The 22,579-nt window shown below is 39.6% G+C and overlaps 1 long non-coding RNA gene across 1 annotated transcript; it reads right to left on the bottom strand.

The window, feature by feature from the left end:
* Positions 1–1,151: 1,151 nt before the first annotated feature.
* LOC126942637 (uncharacterized) lies at positions 1,152–22,192 on the bottom strand. The gene is made up of 3 exons (XR_007721593.1): positions 21,821–22,192; positions 21,284–21,374; positions 1,152–7,622 (listed from the first exon to the last, which is right to left on the bottom strand). It is a non-coding gene; the product is annotated as an uncharacterized LOC126942637 (long non-coding RNA).
* Between the last annotated feature and the right edge of the window lie 387 nt (positions 22,193–22,579).

Here is a 22,579-nt window from a genome sequence, read left to right as displayed (position 1 = left end):
CTTCTTTCGGAAGAGTGCATAGGGGGTATTTGAGCCCTTGAATATCTGAAAACATCTTTATCCTGACCTTGTGCTTGATTGAGAGTTTAGCTGGCTCTAGAATTCTAAGTTGAAAATAATTTTCCCCCAGAATTGTGAAGGCATTTGCTTACTGGTCCTCTGGCTTCTGATGCTGCTATTGAGAAATATGAAGCTATTCTGACGAGTAATTTGTAAGTATTCTCTACTTATCTTTCTGGAATTTTCCAGGATCTTCTTTGGTGTTCTGAAACTTCACAATGACATGATTAATTTTTAAATGTTACACCAGCCTTGCACTCCTGAGATAAACCCCATTTGGTCAGGATATATTATACATTTTAGATATTGTTGAATTCAGTTTGCTAAATAATTATTTAGAATGTTTGCATTTACTTTCATGAGAGATATTGTTTGGTTGTTTCTTTTCTTTTCTTTTTTTTTGAGACGGAGTCTCGCTCTGTCGCCCAGGCTGGAGTGCAGTGGCCGGATGTCGGCTCACTGCAAGCTCCGCCTCCTGGGTTCACGCGATTCTCCTGCCTCAGCCTCCCGAGTAGTTGGGACTACAGGCGCCGCCACCTCGCCCGGCTGGTTTTTTTTTTTTTGTATTTTTTAGTAGAGACGGGGGTTTCACCATGTTAGCCAGGATGGTCTCGATCTCCTGACCTCGTGATCCGCCCGTCTTGGCCTCCCAAAGTGCTGGGATTACAGGCGTGAGCCACCGCGCCCGGCCTGTTGTTTCTTTTCTTGCAATATCTTTGCCTAGTGTGGTATCAGGATAATGCTGAACTCTTTATGAATTGAGAATTATTCCATCTTTTCAGTTTTCTGAAAGAGTTTATGTATATTTGGTATTCTTTCTTTCTTAAATATTTGGTAGAATTTATCAGTGAAGCCTTCTGAATCTGAAATTTTCTTTGTGGGAAATCTTTTAATTACAAATGTAATTTCTTTAATAGATATAGTGCTATTCAGGTAATATATTCTTTCCTAGGTGAACTTTGCTGTTTGTGTCTTTCAAGGAATTTGTCCATTTCATCTAACTTGTCAAATTTATTGGCATAAGGTGGTTCATAATACTCCCTTATCATCATTTTAATATCTGTGGAATCATAGTGATATCACATCTCTCATTTCTGATATTGGCAACTTGTAATTGATCTCTTTTTTTTTATTATTATTCTGGCTAGAGGTTTATCAATTTTATTGACCTGTTCGCTGACCAGTTTTTGGTTTAGCTGATTTTCTATTTTATTTATTTCCACTTTGATCTTTATTATTTCCCTATTCTGCTTACTTTGGGTTTAATTTTTTGTTTCCTGATTTTTTAAAAATTGAAGTTGTGGTCAATGATCTATCTCCTTTTTCTAGTCTAGTACTTTAGTGCCAACATTTTCTAAGTAACATTTTGGTTGCATTTCTCAAATTTTGATATATTGTATTTTATTTTCATTCAGTTAAAATGCTTTTTAATTTCTGTTTTGATTTCTTCTTTGATTTATGGGTTGCTTGGAAGTGTGTTGTTTAGTTTCCAAATATTTGTGGATTTTCCAGAGATCATTATGTTATTGATTTCTAATTAAATTCAATTGTAGGATGGCTTGCATTCTGTTTTATAGCTCAGAATATGGTCTGGTAAATGTTTAATGTATACTCAAAAGCAATGTTTATTCTTCTGCTGTTGGGTCAAGTGTTCTATAAATATCAAGCAATTCAAGTTGGCTGATAGTGTTGCCAGATTTTCTATATCCTTGTTGATTTTCTATTTGTTCTAAATTATTGATGGAGTAGTATTGAAATCTCTGACTATAATTGTGTATTCGTCTATTTTTCTTTGTACGTCTATTATTTTTTACTTCATGTATTTTTAAACTGTCATTAGGAACATAAGTGTTTAGAATTGTTACATTCTTTTGATTAACAACTTTATAATTATGAAATTACCTTCTTTATCTGTGATAATATTCTTTGCTTTGAAATCAACTTTTTTGATATTAGTGAAGCCCACTCTAGCTTTCTTTTGATTAATATCAGCGTAGTATATTGTTTTATTTTAACTGACTTATGTGTTTATATTTAAAATGCATTTCTTGTAGGCTAAGTAGAGTTGAGTTTATCTTTAATCCAATTTGAAAACCTCTTTTACTTGAGGGTATTTTGACTACTTATACTTTATGTTGATTATCAGTATGGTTAGGTTTAAATCTATGATCTTAAATTTTGGTTTTTATTTGTCTCATTTGTTCTTTTTTTTTTTTTTTTTTTACCTCTTTTTGTCTTATTTTGGATTATTGAGTATTTTTATAATTTATTGCTCATTTACTGTCTCTTTGTTTTTTTCATTTCAGTGGTTGCTTTAGAATTTATAACATATCTTTTTAATTTACCACATTCTATCTTTAATTAATCCTATATCAATTCATGTGTAGTATAAGAACCTTACAAAGGTATATTTCAATTTCTTCCCTAACCGTCCTTGTACTGTTGTCATTAATTTCACTTTTACATATGTCATAAAGTTCACATTACATTGTTGTTATTTCCAGCTTCTTTTCTATTAATCCAACTTGTATGTCATTTCCCAATGTTATAAGTAGTTACAATCTTTTTACCATGTTTTTTATTAGGTACTTACCTAAATATTACAAAATTCATCTTTGCTTTGTTAAAGTCTAACAGAAGCTAGTAGTTTTATTATTTTCTGGACAATCCTGGAAGTTTACAACACTTTAACTCCATATACTTCCTTCTAACTTTTTGTAATATTGTTGTAAGTTTTAATGATATAAATGTGTGTGTGTGTATATATGTACATATGTATTTCAAACTCCACAAGATGTTTTTATTATTGTTTTGCACAATTAACATTTATTGGGCTGGATGTGATGGCTCTTGCCTGTAATCCCAACACTTTGGGAGGTCAGGGTGGGTGGATCATTTGAGCCCAGCAGTTCGAGACCAGACTAGGCAACAAGCGAGACCCCAACTCTACAAAAAAATAAAACAATTAGCGGGGCGTGATGGCACATAATTGTGGTCCCAGCTGCTCAGGAGGTTGAGGTGGGAGAGGATCGCTTGAGCTCAGGAGGCGGAGGTTGCAGTAAGTCGAGATCGCACCATTCCATTCCAGCCTGGCCAACCAAGTGAGACTCTATCTCCAAACAAAAATAAATCAAAACATTTATTTAGGTATGCCCCATTTTCATTAGGCACATTCAGTATGTCTTCTCTCCATGCTTTTGTCTGAGTGATTTTCATTCTCTACCTGAAGAGCTTCTTTTCTTTTCTTTCTTTCTTTCTTTCTTTTTTTTTAAAGTGCAAATCTGTTGCTGTTGAATTTTCTCAATTTCTTTTTTTGACATGGAGTCTCACTCTGTCGCCCAGGCTGGAGTACAATGGCACGATCTTGGCTCACTGCAACCTCTGCCTCCTGGGTTCAACCGATTCTTCTGCCTCAGCCACCCGAGTAGTTGGGATTACAGGCGCCCGCCACCATGCCTGGCTAATTTTTTTGTATGTTTATAGAGACAGGGTTTCACCATGTTAGCCAGGATGGTCTCGATCTCCTGACCTCATGATCCGCCCGCCTTGGCCTCCCGAAGTGCTGGGATTACAGTCATGAGCCACCATGCCCGGCCCTCTCTCAATTCTTATTTGTTGTAAAATGTATTGATTTCTTCCTAATTGTTGAGGATATTTTCACAAAGTATAAATTTTCAGATTGCTAGTTACTTTCTTTCACCATTTGAAGACATTATTCTCACTTCACAGTGAGTAATCTAAGTCTTCCATCTGTTAAGAAGTCAATAGTTTGTCTTCTTATTGGACCCACCATGGTGATATATTTTCTTATTGGACCTGTGATGGTGATATATCTTTTTTTGTCCCTGTACTTGCATTAAAAATTTTTCTCTTTCTCTTTGGTTTTCTTTACTTTTACTGTGTGATTAGTTGTAGCTCATAGTGCTTCTTAAGTCTGGGCTTAATGTCCACAGTCCTTGGGTTTAACAGCATGTTCTTAATCTGTGACTTAGTGTATTTAGCTTACAAAATTATCAGCCAAAACTGTTTAAATATAGTGGCCATTCTATTTTGTCTCACTTTTGCTTTAGTGAGCCAATGCTACTAGGCTAAAACTTTTCAATGTCTGTTATATATTTCTTACACTTTTAAAAATAGTTTTTCCATAATTTTGTTTCTCATGCTTTAATCTGAATGTTTTCTTCTGACCTGCTTTCCAGTTTGTTTTTCTCCAGCTGTGTTTAATCTATTGTTATATAATGTTAGACAAAGTATTTTTCATTTTTAGGATTTCCATTTGTGTCTCCTTTAAAGTGTCCTGTTCTATGTTAAAATTTTCTATTTTGTCATTTAATTTCTTGAACATAGTAATTATAGGTATTTGAAAATCTATGTCTGATAACTCCAATGTTTGTATCTTCTGTGGGTCTATATATGCTGCCTATATTTTCCTTTTGATTTTTTCTATTTTTTAAAGAAGACTATTTATTTTTGATTGACATTTCAACACATTAGGAATGAAAAATTATGGGTATATTTTTAAGGCTCTGGATAATTTACTTTTGCTTTTGTCTAGCAGTTAGACTAGAGGCAAATCACCTCAATCTAATCATAGATTACATTTATTCAAGGCTAGGTTTTAATTTGTGAGGTATGGTTCAACTGAATAATGACTGCCCTCCCACACCAAGAATATCCACATCCTAATTCCTGGAACCTGTGGATGTTAGGGTTTTTTTTTTTCCATGGCAAACAATAACAACAACAACAGAAAGGAGTTTGTAGAGGTGATTAAGTTAAAGATCTAAGAATGTTGAGATGGGGAGAGTATCCTGAATTATCTAAGTGGGCCCTGAATACAAGGACATATATCCTTGTAAGAAGGAGGTAGAGGGAGATCTGACACACAGCAGAGGAAGAGGCAGTGTGACCACACAGAGACCGGAGTTATGTATTCACAGCAAGGAGGATGGTCCCTGCCGCTTCCAGCTTCGGCAGCCACCCGCAGGGAACATATCTCCCCTGGAGGCTTTGGAAGCAGGGCAGCCCTGCTGACGTCTCTATTTTGGTCCAGTGATGTTTATTTTGGACTTCTGGCCTCCGGAACTTCGAGGAAATAAATTTCTGTTGTTTTAAGACATCAAGTTTGTGGTCATTTGTTACAACAGCCACAGAAAGCCAATTAATATGCTGGTCTGTTTCTTTATACCCAATTACTGGAGTTAGACTTTTGGGACCCTAACTGAATGCCTGGATCTAGCAAGGCATCTTCTTCTTGGTGGAACCTGAATTTTAATTTTCATCTCTCTAGCCCTGTATATTGGTCGCAAGCTCTGCTCAAATTCTCAAGGTCTGAGTGATTGCTTTTGAATCGGCGAATGCCTTAAAAGAAAGTGTCAGAGGCCAGGCGTGGTGGCTCACACCTGTAATTCCAGCACTTTGGGAGTCCAAGGCAGGTGGATCACTGGAAGCCAGGAGTTCAAGACCAGCCTGGCCAACATAGTGAAACCCCGTGTCTACTAAAATTAGCCAGGTGTGGTGGTTCACACCTGTAATCCCAGCTACTTGAGAGGTTAAGGCAAGAGAATTGCTTGAGCCCAGGAGGCAGAGGTTGCAGTGAGCCGAGATCACACCACTGGACTCCAGCCTGGGCAACAGAGCAAGACTCTGTCTCAAAAAAAAAGAAAAAGAAAAAAAAAGTGTTAGAAGAAAATCCCTCCAGACTTCCCCTGCTTTGGTGACTTTTCTGGGTGTTTGCAACACATGGATTGCTCTGAATCTAAATTGTCAGTCACAGCTGGAATTGATTTGTTCTTTGCAGTACTTTATTGAGTACTGCAATAGTAAGTGTATGGCTTGATGACTCTTTCTACCTGACTATCACACAGGTTATCCATCCTCTAGAATGTTTCCATCACCATGAAATGTCCCCTTCTGCCCTTTTCCCATCAATACCCTCCTCCCGTAAGAGGCAACATTTATTCTGATTTGTTTCATCATAGATTAGTTTGGCCTGTTCAGTGGTCATGTTAATGGAATTATACAGTATGTACTATTTTATGTCTGACTTCTTTTGCTCATAATGATTTTTATGAAAGTCATCTATGTTGTTAAATGTGTCAGTAGTTTATTCATTTGTATTGTTTGGTAATATCCCATTGTATGAATCCACCTGAGTATGTGTATCTGTTTATGGATAATGAATATGTGGGCTGTTTTCCATCTTTAGCATTTGTAAATAAGCTGCCATGAACATTTTTCTATAGGACTTTTTGTAGACATATGCATTTGTTTCTCCTAGATATATACCTAGGAGGAGAATTTCCAGGTCATAGATAAGTGTGTATTTAACTTTATTAGAAACTGCCAAACAGGTTTCTGAGATGGTTTTATCATTTTATACTGTGGATATCAGAGAGTTCACATCCTTACCAAAATTTGGTATTCTGAGTATTTTTTAATTCAGCCATTCTGGGAGGATGATAGTATATTACCGTGGTTTTAATTTTTATTTTTTTCTGATGACTAATGATGGTAAGCTCCCTTTTTATAAAATGTACAACCTTCTCTTTGTTCTTCAGACATACTAAGGCCACCCGGTCTATGTGCCCCAAATTGCAATTATTGCTTCCTAAATAAAATGTTTTAAATTTAGAGATTCAGCTCTGTATTTTATTTGACTTCAGTAAGTGTAAGTCTGGCAGATATTCACAAATATAGTATCAGATGTTCACAAATATAATATAATATATTTTTCACTATGTTACCCTGGTTGGTCTCAAACTCCTGAGCTCAAGCAATCCACGTACCTTTCCTTCCTAAAGTGTTGGGATTACATGTGTGAGATGCCACACCTGGCCTTCATCCTTCTTCTTTCTTCTTTGATTTTTAAAAAGATACGTATTTATTCTGCTCTGAAAGCTCTTATTCCCTGATTGTTTCTTTTTATATACACCATCTCATCTTGCTTTTTTGGATGTAGTTTCTCTTATCCCTCTGGAAACACTGATTATTGTGTGTTTTTGTTGTTGCTACTATCTTTTGCTTTCTGTTGTCTATTTACTTCTATTTTTAGTTTGTTTACTCTTATCTCTGCTTTCTTCTAGCAGCCTTACTCAAACATTGGGTGATTCTGGGCTGGCTGTGAAGAGCCTGGTGCTGGGTGGTTGGTTTCTAGTTCTGCAGATGTGTAAGTGGAGCCAGTGCATTTGTAGGCTTCATTATGCCGTGATCAAGAAGCAAACTAGCTTTTTTGGGGGACCTCATGTATCAATACCTAAACTTCTCTAGCCCCTCAGTTTCTTTGAAATGGACTCTCTCAAGATTTTGTCCAGGGTATAATAGAGAGGAGGGAATAGGTGCCTGATACTGACCTTATAGAGTCAGGGCTGCAGAATGAGGCAGAAGGTAACACAATTGAGCAGATAGACTTTCATTGAATTTCCTCGTGTGTAAATTCATGCCTTGTTCTGGTCTTTCAGCATACCCCCAAGTGCATAGTTTCTCAGGTTCTGTTTCTCCAGTGAATTCATTAATGCACTCCAAAATAGTTGACTACTGTATGTCCGGTGATGTCCAAGGTGCTAGGTATAGAGCAGTGAGCAAAACAACATCTTTGATCTCATGGATTGGATTCCATTTAAGAGAGACAAACAAAAACAAAATCAACAAATTAATGTATACTGTATCACATGGAAGAGGAATAAAGTAGGGTCGGGGGATAGAGAGTGACAGGGGGTGGTGTTTTTGTAGGCGTGGAAATCTCTCTGATGGGAGGCCTAAAGGAAGTAAGGAGACAAGTCAGGGAAGTATTTAGTGGAAGTGTGTTCCAGATGGAGGAAACACAAATGCAAGACCCCAAGGTGAGAATGTGTGCAAGGGCAGCACTGTGTGAACTGAGGAGGGGAGTGAGGCCTCCAGTTACTCTGTTTACAGAATTTCACCACTCTCCCTGGTTGCATTGCCAGCCCTCAGCCTCTCCTGGTTCTGCACCTAACATATTTGACACTCAAAGTTGATCATTTTTAAAACCTCCTCCTCTGTATAATAAAATTATTTGCAGTAACAATAATAGAGATAAATGATAATAATGATGAGAAAAGAAACACAGTGAATATTTTCTTTCTTGAATTTTGTATATATAATCAAGAAAATGAAGGTAAAATAATTACAATACACAAAAGGGGAAAAGAACTTCAAGGGATAGCACTTTTAATTATGTAGATATATTTTTTAAAACAAACAAATGTATTCCTACATATTGAGCTATCAAAATAATGAATTAACCATTATGTTTATGTTCTCAAGCCTTAACTTCTGCAAATTTTTCAGTGACCTTGTAAAAATTTATCTTCTATATATAATCATTATCTATAGATAGTATAGCCAGATATATCCTTTTATCTTCAATCATAGTTAATAAAAATACTTATTAGTATAAACTTAAAAGAATTCTTTCATATAAAGAAAATATATATGAATCTTTAGAAAAAGCCTTAAGGATGTGGAAAGTTGATCATACAAATTGGGTAATTCTTGTCATATCCAACTAAATCAGAATCATGAGGCTAAAGGGCAAAAGCGCTCAGGGCACATGAAATTGATCCAAGAACGTAATTCTCTGCAAGTCTGGCTGCTGAAACTGCCTGCTGTACCTTGAAACTGGCTTTATCTAATAGCTGCTGAAATAACTTGCTAAGACTCTTAGACACGTTTTCTCCACAATCATCACTCATCAATCAGAGCTTGCCAGCTCCCCAACACTTTATTGATACCAGTGAACTTTCTGGAAAAACAATAAGTAACATCTCCCCTTTTTATAAAATGTACAGCCTTCTCTTTGTTCTTCAGACATACTGAAGGCCACCTGGTGTATGTGCCCCAAATTGCAATTATTGCTTCCTAAATAAAATGTTTTAAATTTAGAGATTCATCCCTGTATTTTATTTGACTTCAGTAAGTATAAGTTTGGCGGATATTCACAAAAATCCCATTTCACAATGAATTCCAGAAACTGCAATATGGTCCACATTTCTTTTTGGATCAATTCTAGCAACTTTCAAACATCTTTATCGTCAAAAAATCATTTCACTAGATTATTTATATCTGAAAATTCATTATAAATTTCTTATATTTGTAAAAACTTCTGAAGGTTTTCTTTTGTAAAAATCAGAAGGGCCGGGAGTGGGGTTTCATGCCTGTAATCCCAGTGCTTTGGGAGGCCTAGGAGGGCAGATCATGAGGTCAGGAGATCGAAGACCATCCTGGCTAACACAGTGAAACCCCGTCTCTACTAAAAATGTGAAGAATTAGTCAGGGGTGATGATGGCGCCTGTAGTCCCAGCTACTCGGGAGGCTGAGGCAGGAGAATCACTTGAACACAGGAGGCAAGGGTTGCAGTGAGTCAAGATCACACCATTGCACTCCAGCCTGGGCTACACAGTGAGACTCCATCACAAAAAAAAAAAAAAAAAAAAAAAAAAAAAAAAAATCAGAAAGCATCACGGAATCATAGTGAACATTACCATTATTTAATTTATTGGGTTACAATGGATATTCAGTTCTTGGTGAAAATACTCAAGGTTTTGAGACATTGCCCTTGTGATTTTTTCTGAACGTGGCTGCTTTTGTAACTTCTCTTTGAACTCTTCTCTGAAATGTAATTATTTTTTCCATGTACATGTACATTTTCTCACTTTATGTTGCATAGTTGCTAACCTTTCTGCACAAATTTTTTGCCTAGATTTTTAAGATACAACTTTAAAGCTTGATGTTAAACAATGTATTAAGCCTGAAATCTAGTTGTTTGCAAATATTTTTGTGTTTGATTAATCTTACCTAAAAGTTCACATCCAAAACCAAAAATCCAATAAATGATATCTCTGATTCTGTTTTATTTTCTTGATTCCTTCTTTAATTTTGACAATTAACAAAATAATACATTTTACTATTAAATATATTCAGTAATCAGTAAACTATTTCATGCGTAAACCAAAGTTTGTACTTACCAAACAAAAATATTACACTGTGCAGTTTTCTCTCTGTTTAATTTTAAACACAAAGGCTTCCACTGGTCACACAGAACAAAAGAAGAATTGAAGTAACTCAAGTTCTGTTCCTTTGCCTTTACTGTCATTGTGCTATTGTTATCTTTCATTGTTTAGCTCTAGTATATTGTTTGAATGTAGCACTATGTAGTTCTACAGGTGTTGGAAAGACAGGAAGTATGAGGAAAGCCAGTGGCAATGATTCTGATACAACCTAAAAAGAGGATACTCAGTGATGTCTGGGTGTGTCAGGGGCTGCTTGATAACTGGGAGTTCCCTGCATTCATCTCTGCATAGAATACAAGGCTTATTAAAGACTAAGTAGGCCAGGTGCGGTGGCTCTTGCCTGTAATCCCAGCATGTTGGGAGGCCGAGGCGGGTGGATCACCTGAGGTCAAGAGTTCAAGACCAGGCTGGTCAACACGGTGAAACTCTGTCTCTACTAAAAATACAAAAAATTAGCCAGGCATGGTGGTGGGCTCCTGTAATCCCAGTTACTCAGGAGGCTGAGGCAGGAGAATTGCTTGAATCTGGGAGGTGGAGGTTACCGTGAGCCCAGATAGTGCCGCTGCACTCCAGCCTGGGCAACAGAGTAAGCCTCTGTCTCAAAAAAAAAAAAAAAAAAAAAAAAAAAAAAAAAAAAAAAAAAAGACTAAGTAATAAATGTGCTGATTTGAAGCGTATATATGTATATATATAAGCTATAAGCTATTATGTATCTATATTGTGTGTGTGTATATGTATGTGTATGTTGTTATATATGTGTGTTTAAAACTCTGAAGACAAAACACTCTTTTAGTCTTCACTGGGCTTCTGCCTCCACCACCCTCACCCATTTAGGAGAGGCAAAATTTTTTATCCTTTATCCTCTTAGGGTTTTTCAGCTGGGCCTTATAATTAAATTGACAAGACAGATCAACAGGAGAAAAGCAGGCATATTTATTTAAGACAAGTTCTACATGACATGGGAGCCTTTAAAAAGAAATGAAGACCCAAAGATGCGGTTAGAGTTGAACACTTATATACTGAGTTGGACAAAGAGTAGTAAGTTGTAGATAAATAACTAAATTATGTGGGGAGGCTAAAAGAAGTTAACAGTTATTTTAACAAGGTCTGTACAGAATTCCCTTGGCTTTGACTTTCTGCCCTTGATGATAAGAATGACATTTTCCTTCTGGTATGGGGAGGGCATCTTGTGCATGGTAACTTCATCTCCAGTTTTTAAGAAACAGAAGGACGATCAGGCCATGGAGTGGTGGCTCCTGCCTATAATCTCAGCACTCTGGGGGCCAAGGTGGGAGGATTGTGTAAGTCCAGAAGTTCAAGTTTGGGAAGGAAGGTCAGAGTAAATTTTTTTGTACTAGCTGTTTTTCAAATGCCTTTTACTCAAAATAGTCAATATGCCAGAGCAGCATATTTTAGGGTGGCATATTCTCAACACATGCTCTCAGGTTCTGGAGCCTGATGCTGCCCTGGTACGGGGAATCCTGAGAGGACCCACTACTCACTGGGCATCATCTCCACGGGTACATTCTCTCCTCTGTTGTTTAAAGTTCTCCTATAGCTGTTGCATGAACAAACATACATGGACAGACCTGAGCCCAGCCTTCAGCCTGGTGCCAAGCCCAGACAGATCCTCATCTGCAGCAGAGCCACTCAGCTGAGCCCAGCCTAAGTCAGCCAAAGTGCAATTGCCTGTAGACCGGTGAGAATAAGCAAATATTTGCCTGTTCTTGTAAGCCACCAAATGGGAGGTGAGTTTGGTGGTAATTGTTGTTTTTTTTTGTGGTAAGGTCTCACTCTATTACCTAGACTGGAGTGCAGTAGCTTAATCATGGATCACTGAAGCCTCAAACTTCTGGACTCAGGTGATCCTGCCACCTCAGCCTGCCAAGCAGCGGGGACCACAGGCACATACCATCATGTCTGGCTAATTTTTTATTTTTTAAACAAAAAATATTGTAGAGATAGGGTCTCACTATGTTGCCCAGGCTGGTCTCAAACTCCTGGGCTCAAGCGATCCTCCCACCTTTGCCTCCCAAAGTGCTGAGATTATAGGTCTGAGCCCCTGCAGAAGAAGACGGCCATCTGCAACCTGGAAGAGACCCTCGTTAGAGCCCAACTATGCTGACACCCTGATCTTGGGACTTCTATCCTCCAGAACTATGAAAAATAAGCTTGTTATAGTAGCCTGAACTAAGACAGCTGAGTAAAAAAATTTTTAAAAGGCCCGGCACAGTGGCTCACACCTGTCATCCCAGCACTTTGGTAGGCCGAGGTGGGCAGATCAAGAGGTCAGGAGATCAGGATCATCCTGGCTAACACAGTGAAACCCTGTCTCTACTAAAGATACAAAAAATTAGCCAGGCATGGTGGCATGTGCCTATAATCCCAGCTACTCAGGAGGCTGAGGTAGGAGAATCGCTTGAATCCAGGAGGCAGAGGTTGCAGTGAGCCGAGATTGTGCCACTGCACTCCAGCCTGGGCGACAGGGCAAGACTACTCCGTCTGAAAAAAGAAAAAACAAACCTAGCTTTCCTATGTAACATTCTTTTAGGGGCACACTGCGAGGAAGTCATTTACGCTAATTCTGGTTATATAAATTAATGGGGTATATTAACTCCATGTGTGGCTCTTTCCAGATACTGATTTTGAATTTCAAATAGGGCTTTCCAGAGGTGATGTACTATGCCTCAAAACAGTGACTGTCTCAGGGTTTCCCAGTGACCAAGGTGGTAAGTGAATAGATATAGACATGCACCCCAAAGCAATTCTAAAGAATCTCCTCTATTCCCCAGTCGGTCAGATGCTCAGAGGCCTAGTACAGACTGTAGTGAAAGAACAAGCCATTGGAATCACAATGGCTGCTATTTCTTGTTATTTTGAAGCTGAAACTGTATTGAATGTTTAATTTAATATGTAGAACCTCAGAAGTAATGAATTATGGTGAAACATCATATATGATGATGAAATCACTTTAGTTTTTGGTAGTAAATGTTTGCTTGTTTATTTTAGAGGTGGAGTCTCGGTATGTTGCCCAGACTGGACTTAAAGTCCTGGCTCAAGTGATCTTCCCACCTCTGCCTTCCCAGTAGTTGAGACTGCAGACATGTGTGACCATGCTCAACTTTAGTATTAAATGTTCAGGAAAATTCCAAGATTTACACATGAGAATGACAGACTGCTACCGATGAAATGGTAAATGTATTGAGTCCTTAACGTGCTTTTAAATATACATAGAATTTTTAGAATTGATTTGTTCATTGTAAGTGAAGTAGCAAATAACCTGGCAACGGCCTTAAAGAGTCGTAGGATTCCCTATGGTTGAGTTGTTAGGAAATATGTAGCGTTTCCTGCAAACATCTATTATTAATTCTAGCGTTAATAAAATCATCCACATAGTATACATTTCCAAGTTCCCATAAAAGTTAAAAGAATTTCTATTTTTAGTTTTGACGTTTCTGCTTGCTGGCTTTTCATCAGACATTCACGCTGAACTCTCCCTGCCAGACCTTGTCCAGGGAAGCAAAATGCCCTCTGTATTGATTCTTTGCTATTTGTGTTGTTGCTTGCTTGATTGATCTGGTCACATCTCTCTTTGGAAAGCAGCCTGCTCTCAGCTCCATTAGCTAATTACATGACCAGTGGCGCCCATGGGCAGTCCCAGGTGGGATTCTAGGAGCAACCCGCCTCCACCTGCTCTGCTGGTGTGCAATTGCCCCTGGCTCTGCTCTCTGTGAACTGTTCAGATAGACGTCTGCTGCCAGCTCCTTGAGATTCCCATCGTGGTGCTTTGTGAAGAAGAGGCAGCACCCCAATGGCATGTTTGGCATACATTCCTTTTAGTCATAGTCACTTTATGCATTAGTCAGAAAAGTGGATATTTGAAAGGAGTGTTTATGATTTGGGTGCTACAAAGCTCTTCAGCCTTATCTTTTGTCATAGATACACATACACACTTTATGCACTGCTAGTATATTTCTCAATATGCTTCCACATGTCTCTATCGATCTCCCTATATCATCTATCAATCATCTATCTATTTATCTATCTAATTTATGCACTTGTGCCTCTAAACTCTCCATGGCAGGGGGAGCAATCTCAGAGACCCACAGAGCCAAGATACCTTAGTCTGTTGAGGTTATTGTAACAAAATATTGTAGACTTGTGAAATTCCTTATAATCCTATGAACAACAGAAATATTTCTCACAGTTCTGGAGGCTGGGAAGTCCAAGATCAAGGCAACAGCAGATTCTGTGTCTAATGAGGATCTATTTCCTGATTCATAGAGGGCCCCTTATCACTGTGTCCTCACATGGTGGCAGTAGCAAGGGAGCTGTCTGGGTCCTCTTTTGTAGGGGCACTAATTCCATTCATGAAGCTTCTGCCCTTGTGACCTAATCACCTTCCCAATAGCTCCCTAGTCTCTGAATACCATCACCTTTAGGGTTAGGATTTTGACATATGAATTTTGGAGAGACACAAACATTCAGACCATAGCACCAAGTAAACAGTGCAAGTGAGTAAAGGCCAGTGCAAATATACCCACAGATACCTGTGAATGGCTCTGGCTGAAGAGTGTAGCCACAACTAGGGCTTAGCAGACTTTTGGTGTGAAATTCAGGCTTCAAAACTGCTAGAAGCTTCATTCAAGATAAATCTTTTAAGGGAAACCAGAAATCCATATTCTTATGTGAAATCTTCCAATTAAAAAATATTAGCTCAAATGTGTTTTAAAATGCAGTCAAATAAAACAACTCTGTGCCATCACTGCATGTAAAGCCAACTTGCATACCACTAATTTTCAACTATTGGAAAACTACTATTTTGGAAAACTACTATTACTGCTACTACTACTACTACTAAAATGGCATCTACTCTTTAAAGTCTTGCCCAGTCTCTTTCTTTTTATGAGGCATTAGTTAATTCTAGTCCTATTCCACTTATCCTTGTATACATAACCTTCATAGTACTTATCACAATTTATTTTTTAACCTGTCTTTACTAATAGCTCATGCTTTTTTTTTTGTAATTGTGGCAAAATAGATATAAATTTGTTATGTTAACCACTTTTAACTGTACAGTTCAGTGGCATTAATTACATTCACACTGTTCTATAACTCTTGCCACTATCTGTTTCTAAACATTTTCATCCCAAACAGAAATTCTCTACCCAGTAAGCAATGATTCCCTTTCCCCACTCCCTCAGGGTCCTGGTAACCTTTAATCTCCTTTCAGTCACTATGACAGAAAGTCCAGGGGTATCTCACATTCTAGTTACTTCCATAAGTGGAATCAGACAATATGTCACGTAGTATAATGTTTTCAAGATGCATCGTGTTGAAGTATGTATTAGAACTTCATCCGTTTTTATGGTTGAATAATATTCCATTGTTTGTATATATCACATTTGATTTATTCATTCTTCTGTTGATGAACACTGAGATTGTTCCTACTTTTTGGCTATTGTGAATAATGCTGCAATGAAATTGGTGTACAAGTATATGTTTGAATCCCTGTTTTCAATTCTTCTGGGTACACATTTAGGAGTGGAATTGCTAGGTCATATTGTAATTCTGTGTTTAGCTTTTTGACAAAGTTCAAAGCTTTTCCACAGTGGCTGCACCAAGTTACATTCCTATCAGCAATTTACAAGTGTTATAATTTTTTCACATCCTCACCCACATTTGTTATTTTCTGTTTTTAAAAGATGGTTATTTGATAGCACTTTCACGAATCTTAGTATTTTGGGGCAAAATACTGGGATCATTTTGGATGTGACAGGTAACCCGAATCATGATTTGACAGGATCCTGGGAGGATTCTATGATGGTTAATGATGGGCTGTAGCTGATAACCAAGAAGCTCACTTTTCACTGTCAGGGAGAGTTGACAGGACTACAACTCTGTTACAAATTATGTTTAATTACTTTAAAAGTTTGAAAAAGTCAATAAACATTTATATTTTACTGTATGTGATTCTGCTGTGTGCCTAGGGTAATAGAATAAGGAGCACAAAGCAAGATTTTCTTTCCTTTCAAGGATATTTACATCTAGAAGGGGAGGTAAGTCTTCACTCTAGTGTAAGGCAGAAGAGACAGAGAAACTGTGGCAGTGGGGAGTGTCACCAAGTAAGAATATTAATTCTTGTGGGGAGAATGAGGAAGCTTTCATTAAGGAGGAAACATGGAAAGTAGATATTTCAGGACATGTAGGGTTTGGTTAGGCAGAAAGAGAGGGAAGGGGAGGAAGGATCCCATGTGGAATGAACCATATTACCAAGACAAGAGAGGATAGGATATATCAGAGGAATAGTAAACAGTCCTATGTGGTTGGAGGGCAGGAGACAGTGGTAGTTGCAGTGACAGATGAGTTGGAAAGGTCACCGACTGCCAAATTATGGAGGGCCTTGAGTCCAGGGTAGGAAATGAAGGTTTATTTAGTAAAGTACAGGAAGCTACTCAAGATCTTTGTGTAAGATAGTGAAGCAATCCCAGCTCAACAGGGTGTAGAGAATGATCAGGAGACTCTGACTATGCCCTAGGTGGTGTGTCCTGGGGTATAAAGTAACGTGGTGGTGGAGGAGAGGCTTCTAGAGATGCTTTGGAGTCATAATGTAACTGTCTTGGAGTGTGTGGCACAGTGATTGCTAGCGTAGGAGTGAGGAAGAAGTTAAAGACCAGTATTAAGATTTTATGTTGGGGAAAATAAGATAATCATGATGCCAATTCACATCAATAGGTTAAGAAGGAGGAATACGTTTTTGAGTGAGATAATTGTGTGTTTAGTTTTGGACATGTTAGGATGGAGGGGTTGCTAGGACACATTGGGAGAAATGTCTGTAAGATAGTGAAAAACTCAGATTTGAAGTTTGGCAGAGAAGATTTTCAAAGAGGTAAAAATTAAAGACACAAAACTGCATGAAAATGAGGGTGAAGGTGGCCTTGGATGGAAAGGGATGGGCATCCCCATGTGATGGGAGTAGACAAAGTAGAGAGCGGGAGAGAGGGAAAGAAGGAGAGTGGAAGAGATATTGTAGAATGAGAACCAGGGAAATACAGCCACAACCCTGGCTGAGGCGCTCTTGCTCAAGCTTGGCAGCCCAGCCATGATGATGATGCTGGTGATCATGATGTAAATGCTATCATTCATTGAGCAACTACTGACGTCTAGGGATTGTGCTAAGCATCTATATGTATTACTTTGTTTTACTTTGACAACCTTGTAAGGCAGAGATGATTAGTAGTCTCATATTACAGGTGAGAAAACTGAGAGTCAGATGTCAAATGACTTGACCAAGGAGATAAAACTATAAATGGTAGAGCTGGGATTTGAATCCAGTTCTATCTGCTTGCAAATTTCATTTTATTAACCGTTACACTGTTCTGCCATACCTCTGCACCTGAACCTGGAGAGATTTTTATTTTTAAGAATTTGAAAACAAAGGTTATCAACTAAGGGGAAGAGACTAAGTTCTAGAAACATATAGATGATAAAGTGGGCATCAGTGTGTGCTGAATTCATACAGGTGTGAGATCATATTATTTATTTTTGGTGTTGAAAATTCATTGTAAATGAAAGGACTATGTACTGTTCTCTTTCTCTTTCTTTCTCAGAGTTTCACTCTGTCGCCAGGATAGAGTGCAGTGGCACAATCTTAGCTCACTGCAGCCTCAATCTCCTGGACCTTCCTTGGCCTCCCAAAGTGCTGGGATTACAGGCAAGAGCCATGTGCCTGGCCAAACCTCCATTTCTGAGTGTTCAGAGAGTGAGGGTGGCTGAGTACATTATTTGTCAACCTAGGATTTAGAAATATGGACAAGTGTGCACGACCCACAGTCAACGCTGCAGAGGATGAGGGGTGAGTCACTGGGTCCATGGGGAGCTGATGGGACTTTGTCTGGCTGTGTGAAAGCACTTTCTTTCAGCTAAAAAGGAAATTAAATGCTATCTGAAAATTGAGATAAAATTTAGATAAAAGTAACCCATAGGCCGGGCGCGGTGACTCAAGCCTGTAATCCCAGCACTTTGGGAGGCCGAGACGGGCGGATCACGAGGTCAGGAGATTGAGACCATCCTGGCTAACACGATGAAACCCATCTCTACTAAAAAAATACAGAAAACTAGCCGGGCGAGGTGGCGCCTGTAGTCCCAGCTACTCGGGAGGCTGAGGCAGGAGAATGGCTTCTCCTGCGTAAACCGGGGGGCGGAGCTTGCAGCGAGCTGAGTTCCGGCCACTGCACTCCAGCCTGGGCGACAGAGCAAGACTCCGTCTCAAAAAAAAAAAAAAAAAAGAAAGTAACCCATAAAACCTGTGATGCAATAATGGCCTTAGGGGAGTCCAATCTAGGGGGGGCAGTTAAATGTCCAAATGTACTTTGGACTTTAAAGTGATGCTAATGGTAAGATTTGAATTTTTTAAATTAAGCTTTGGAGAAAAACACCAGGGTCACCCTAAGAGGTAACTGTTTGCAATAGAGGAATGAAGAAAGTCACCAGATTGCACCTTGATGATTGTATGTCTAGTTCTAAATGATATCAATTAAAAGAGGTAATAATTATTATGTGGTGATTAGTTTACAGGGATCATTTATTTAAACAAATAGCAAAAGTCTAATTGGTGGGAAAGAGATAATAATCAAAAACAACACAGTAAATGTGGCAAACGCACACACATACTCACACATGGTGTCTTTCAGGAAATTCAACATATGGGACAGGACCATACAGCAAGCTACCGACACTGCACGCATAATTGCAAAATCCTGAAAAGGTGCTAGACTCCCAGCCTCCCCACAAGGAAGATATGCCGGAAATTCAATTTCTCACCATGTGAATGAAAGCAGATAACAGAGGGAGAGCAGAAGCACTGGTGGAATAGCTATATCTAGTTGGTGTGAAGGGGTTTATAGTCCCCATCAATGAAGGTGCCAAAAGGGAGTGGTCTGAGGGACAAAACAAAATTAGTTTAAAAAGTTATACTCTAATCCTTGATAAACAAGTATAAATTTAAAAAAGAGTGCCACCGTGATGCATGGATAGGTTTTCTTTCATTTATTTATTTATTGATTGAGACAGGGTTTCACCATGCTGCCCAGGATGGTCTTGAACTCCTGAGCTCAAGTGATCCACCTACCTCCACCTCTCAAATTGTTGGGATTACAGGCATGAGCCACTGCATCTGGCTGGGTTTCTTTTTTATTTTACTTTGTTTTATTTTTTTGAGACAGAGTCTCACTCTATCACCCAGACTGGAGTGCAGTGGTGTGATCTCGGCTCACTGCAACCTCTGCCTTCCAGGTTCAAGCGATTCTCCTGTCTCAGCCTCCTGAGTAGCTGGGATTACAGGCAGCCACCACCATACCTGGCTAATTTTTGTATTTTTAGTAGAGACAGGGTTTCACCATGTCGGCCAGGCTGGTCTCGAACTCCTGGCCTCAAATGATCCACCTGCCTCGGCCTTCCAAAGTTCTGGGATTATAGGTGTGAGCCACTGCGCCTGGCCGGGTTTCTTTTTTTAATCCCCATATTGTCCCACTCTTGCTGTGTGGAGACTGGCCTGGGAGTTTAAGCTAAACCCTGAGGGTTCAAACACTTTCTAGTCTTAGGAGCAGTGATGTAAGCCACCTCTTCCCCTTGCTTCTCTGGCTCGCCACTGCAAAGCTGCACATTGAGGATGGGAGAGCCGCAGGGAGGAGGAGCGTGGATCCCTGAGTCATGTCTCAGCCAGTGCTCCCCGGTGCGGCCTTCCATCCCCATTCCCACTTTCGTGGACAGGTATGAAGAGGGTCTTAGAAACAGCGGTTCCAGTGCTTGCCTCTCCCTAGTCTCTGAGATCCCCCTATGACGTGCAGGCCATACATTCTGAACACATTGAAAGGCTTAGGTGGCCAGCTGCTCTTCTATTCCCAATAAGAAATAAACTCTAGGGATTCCTGGAATTTCCTTCTGGAGGTTTGTAAGTTCCTCTAATGTTTTTTTTCTGGCAAGAGCCTCTCCTTAGTGTCTTTTCTGTGGGGATAGAAGAGCAGGTATAGAGCTAAGCAGGGGTGTACACTTAGCTTCCCACGGGCATGCCCTGCCCTCACCTCTTTCCCAGAGTGTGTGCCTGAGAGCCCCCTCAAGGCCTTCTCAGAGGGATTACTCCCCTGTCATATCCTCACAGGCTACTGCTACCCCTCCTACAGTTACAATGACAGCTACTAGATTGTGTGTTTATAGATATTTCTCAATATTCCACAGGAAGCATGTACCTTTTTCAGTATGAGAAAAGAAAAGGCTTGAGCTAAAACTTATAACACAATAAGTTGTCTTTACATTAAATCTCATTTCCTATAATTCTAGTAACTCCAAAGTTTTTGATAATTTGGAGGAAATTTACCAGCTGGTTTACCATTATTTTAACTCAAGAAAAAGATGTTCTCAAGAATTTGGCAATGCTGAGTGCACAAAAATATACGAATGAGACAATATTATTTTTTTAAAAATTATTTTAAAATACTTTAAGAAGAGTGAGGAGCTTTTAAGTTCTCCTTTCGTATATGTCATTGATGCATTTCTTATAAGCCATTTTTATCCATTCTTTAAAGCAGTTTGACCTAGGAGTCCTGCTAGACCATAATAAGCCCAGTTTCAAGAAGCGTACCAGAAAGTTAAAACACACAAATAAACAAACCTCAAATAAACAAATGTTCAGCTTTTCTTTGAACATCGCAGCTCTCTCACATATATTGTTCAGAGTTCTTGGACTCAATCAACAGAAATGGTGTCCTGCTGTCTTCAACAAAAGAGAATTGATTGGAAGGCCCATTGGGACTTTGTGAGTTCAAAGGATCTGTTTGCAAAAGGGCAGGAACCATAGTCCTTTACGGTGGGAAGAGGCCAGAGGCCCCGCAGGGCCCTCAGGAGCTGGCCAGTCAGCACCACCTTCTCGCTGTTCTTTGGGGTCTGGCATCTTGCTTCAGAGCCAGCTCCAGTTCACACCCTCCTCGCCTCTCCTGTGCTGTGGGAGGATCCGAAATGGAGATTCTGTTTTTTCCCTTCAGCTTCCACAGCAAGAGCAAGGTGCTATTTCAAACAGGGATCAGGTGCTGGGCAGTCAAGAATACAAACAACTCAACAAATGTCCTCTCTGCTTATGAGGTTTTCATAAAGAAATTTTAAATCATTTTGTGGAGGTTGGGCTCCGTGGCTCATACCTGTGATCCCAGAGCTTTGGGAGGCCAAGGAGGAGATCACTTGAGTGCAGGAGTTTGAGACCAGCCTGGGCGACATAGCAAGACCCTGTCTCTACAAAAAAATAAAAAAATTAGCCAGGTGTGGTGGCTCATGCCCGTGGCTCCACCTACTTGGGAGGCTGAGGCAGGCAGATTGCCTGAGCTCAGGAGGTTGAGGCTGCAGCAAGCCTAGATAGTGCCACTGCACTCCAGCCTAGGTGACAGTGAGACCCTCTCTCTTAAAAAAAAAAATCTTATGGGGCAACCATTTATTTATTAAACTGCTTTATTGAGATATAATTCACACATCATAAAATTCACTCATCTAATTATACAGTTGATTGAGTTTTAGTATATTCACAGAATGGTGCAACCACCACCACATTCTAATTTTAGGACAAAGCATTTGTTTTCAAAATTGAAGATAAAGAATTCCATGTTATGCAACCTCGGCTAGATTTAGAAACACATCTGTTCCATGGGGCGGTAAGTCTCTGGCCATGAATTCCTCCTGCCTACCTCTCTTTATCCTTGAAGGCCCAAGAAGAGCAGGAGCTCAGGGTCTGCACAGCAGGTGTGGGTTCTTAGGGACGGCTCTGACTTGGTGTGGCAAGGCGGCCAGCCGGTCACTTCATGCCCTCTGGCTCCAAACGATCACATTCTGAAAGAAAGGAGAGAGCAGAGACTTCCCAGCGCTTTTTGCCCCTTTCATCAGCAGCAGACTTCGGGAAGACCCGGTCTGCTCTCTCATACCTTCCATCTTGGCTTTACTTTCCCTTTTTAAAGGAGCCCAAAGAGAAACATTCTTTAATTGCTACCCAAACCCGCCTCTAGAGGGCAGACAGTTCCCCAGCTGAGCAGGGAGGGATCCTGCATCTCCGAGCCGCCCCGCTGTTCCATCCGCAGGAACTCTTACCTAGGATTTTCTGCTTCTGGGTTCCTTCTAGGTTTGCCGCAGCGCATCCCCGTGCTGGAAACGTTCCGGCGCGGTGGGGAGTGCAGGTGTTGTGGTTGTGGCTCTTTTCTTTCTGGAAAGAAATCTCTGAACCCACCCCTCCCCACACCCCAACTCAGGTTTAGAATGTATCCAAAGGACCGCAAGAGCGTTCTACCCATTTTATTTCATACAAGTCACCCTTCATAGTCCCTTTAAACATTTCGATGAAATGCATGTGCCATAAAATTTACCATTTAAACTTTTTAAGCGTACAGTTCTGTGGCATTAAGTACGTTCACATTGTTCAACAATCGCTACCAGGTTATTTTCATCTTTGCAAA

This window comes from Macaca thibetana, chromosome 1 (genome assembly GCF_024542745.1).
Source record: "Macaca thibetana thibetana isolate TM-01 chromosome 1, ASM2454274v1, whole genome shotgun sequence".
Lineage (NCBI taxonomy): Eukaryota > Metazoa > Chordata > Mammalia > Primates > Cercopithecidae > Macaca > Macaca thibetana.
This window is presented reverse-complemented; position numbering and strand designations above follow the sequence as displayed.